Consider the following 3,341-nt stretch of genomic DNA (forward strand, 5'->3'; position numbering starts at 1 on the left):
TTTCAGATGAAGAAGCTCAAACTATCTTGGAATGTGTTCTAAAGAAAGTTTTCAGTTCTCTCTAATATATGCTGTTTTATTACAATCCAAAACTCTAGGTGTGGCTGGGAACAAATATGATTGTACTAACAAGGCAGCTCCAACGAGGTAATCTGGGACTAATCAACTCAATAGGCGTTAAAGTAACACAATGATGGTTCTCAGGGTATAGGGCCAGTGAAAGTAAATGACACTGAGAATATTACATTGCAGAGAAGTCCCACTATAAACGTCTCAAGAAACAATTCAAAGTGCAATTATGATTCTCCATTGCCATGGATGCTTGTGTAAGCGGGAGAATGGTTCCGCTATTGTGGGGAACTTTCCTGGCTTCTGCACTACCCCGGTGAAGTGGGCTAGCGAAAGGATCTGAGTCCTCGCTCCCACTCCCTTTACCCAGAGGCCGTCCTGCCCTTGAGGGCTCCCCTTCCACTCTCCTGTCTGGCAGAGTCCTCGTAACCCCAACAAGGCTGGGCCACTGAATGTTAGTAAGGGGGCAACAGTCCCCTTACACTTGGGTCTTCACTTATATCACTAAGACAAGGACCCTACTTAAAATCTTAATGAGACCAAAAAACAGACTATGGGGTGAGGGAAGGCATGTTTCAGGTATGTGACATGCCTGGATTATGTTTGTCATGTGTTGTACCTCCAGTGTATCTTTAATAATATTTTATAATTCATATTTATAACTGGTATTGAAGGCAAGAGAGTAGGAGAAGACTGTTAGTGCCAGAGAGGAAAAAAAGCCAAAATAAATTATTCTAGGTGCAACTTAAGGAGGCCACTAAGCAGCCTGGCACACAGGAGAGGGAAAGGAAGCTATTGCAGGAATAGGGACGTGCTGGATAAAGGGGTAGTAACTTCCAGTGAAGAGCCTAGTCAGAGAATCTGATGACCGAGCACATGGCTAGGACTGGGTTTAAGAGAATGGGCTTGATTCTCTTCTGTTAGTCCAATACCAGTATAAACCTGTAAATCATTGATGTTATTCCATCCTTAAACTCATGTGGGTCCAGTAGATGTAGCTTTTCATTAGTCACATATAATCCTGGAGAGCCTTATTACACTTAACAAAATAAACAATAATAAAGATCACTCAGTTTGATAACCAGAAGATTTAAAACATCTGTTTGCGGGCAATAATGTTGGCCGGCAGCAATTTAAGATTAGGTAGGTGAGCAAATTGCTCTACACCATAAATTGAGCTAACTTAGTTCAGTGCCTCATAGCAGTAAATGAAGCATTAGAGGGATTGCTAAAGTATGTAAGGCCCAAGAGGTGATAGTTCAAATTTACAAGAGGCTGGATGAAGAAGCCTGTATGTTAAAGGCAATTGACTATTTTATCCTTGTTAACAATAGAAAGAACAGTAAATAATTGAAGTCTGGTGGGCTAAAACTAATAAAGCAAGCTATCAGAAATACAGCTAATTAAACAAGATAGAAAAATCGGCACTGAAGTAAAGTAACCTATGATAAAATCAATTTTAGCAACATGAGCTGCCAAGAAGAGAGAGATTTCAACCTTAATTTTAAAAAGATGCAGTTTAAGTAGCACATGGTGCCTTGGTGATGGAGGCGTTTAACACTTAAAATATGGCAGCTAGAGGTTTTTGCTTCATGCATCTTTCAGGCAATCTCTGGGACAGGGAGAAGATGTAATCCTACATAGTATAGAATACAACCAGGGACAGGAATACTTAAAATATTGGTAAAATGTGCCAGACCATGACTGTGTATTCCTGATTTGTGCTACAAGTAAACAAAGCAATTTTTTAATCTATTCATTGACTTTGTTGCAACTGATGGAAAGACTTTGCAATCAGCGAAATATGTTCCAATCATTACTTTCTCAACAGAAATGGAGCAGCAGCCTGTACCAGCTGGAGACTTTGCAGAGCCCTGTTGTGCAAACCAGCCAATAAAGAATTACAGTAATCTAATCCTGAAGGAGAGACGAAAGTGTAAATTGCCTTTTCAAAGTTTCCTGAGATGGAAATGACAACCGCTTGGCAATGGCCTTTTCAAATGGTAGCAAGATGATCTCGCTGTGGAGATGAAATACTTCTCAAAGGTCTAACGTGAATCTCAAACATTTCTGATGACTGAGAAAATAACTTGATTGCAAACTGAAGAATTGTTTGGTGAAGAAAAAAGCTTCTATGAACTTCGCAGCTGAGAAGCAGCATATCTGTCTTGTCCAGATGGACTGGACATCCACCAAGAATGATGCTAGCACTCATGTTACATGGCATGTATGTCTATGAGAATTATACACAAGTATTAGAGATAGGCAAACTCTGTGCACTGCCTGCTTAGTGACTCACCCACTTCCTTGCTGGAATCTAACATGGATTTCCTCTCTCTCTAGTGTAAAGCGTTCATCACTGAACAACTTCTTTGGGCTGAGAAAGGAAGTTCCTCTCAGGATTCACTTGGATATCAGCAACTACAGAGCAAGAAAAAAATATCAGGTCTCGTGGCCTCCATTCTGTGCAGACTTTTGGGCTGAGCATTTGGGCAATTTGTTATCCTTGTTATCTGGATGACACAGATAAAAACCCCATCTTGAAAATTTTTCTTTTAATATTTTGTTGTTTGTAATGTGATTTTTCATCCTCGTTCAGAGTGTTTTTAAGAGTGGATGTTCCATCTAATGCAATGATCAGGCCCCTCTGGCCACTGTTGGGAGATTTATTATTAGAATTTTACACGTGTTTGGTCTGAGGGTGTGAGGAATAGGCAGCAACACTAAATAATTATTTAGTATAACCAACAAGGCAAACATCCAGAAGTCACTAAAAAACCTCACTGAAGATTAACTACTTTCTGAGACATCTCTCTAATGATGTGGATATTACTCAATAAAATTTGTAGTAACTGATGTATAATGTAGAAACTATTGCAAAAAAATCAATCTGGAATTGGCAAGGGAGTTGTTCTATGCTGAATAAGGGGCAAACTGATCCTAGTATAACTCCACTGAAGTTATTCACTCCAAGTAATTAATTGTCTGAAAATTTTAATTTAATTTAATTAATTGTCTAAAATACTTTAAGGGTATTTGTGTAGATGTAGATTCTTTCACACTTAAAAAGAACAGTCAGCTTGTAAATCAAATTTCCGCTGGAACCATTTTGTAACTGCAATTGTTACATGCAGCTCCTAAGATTATGGCTCTTTCACTGGCTTGTCAATTTGCATCATTCTCATGCACTACTTTGGGGGGGAGCTTCCCTGCATGTTTTTTCCTCAGGCTTAGGAAAAAAGGGTGTTCCAAGTAACATTCAGCAAAGCTGA

This window comes from Emys orbicularis, chromosome 10 (genome assembly GCF_028017835.1).
Source record: "Emys orbicularis isolate rEmyOrb1 chromosome 10, rEmyOrb1.hap1, whole genome shotgun sequence".
NCBI classification, from domain to species: Eukaryota; Metazoa; Chordata; order Testudines; family Emydidae; genus Emys; species Emys orbicularis.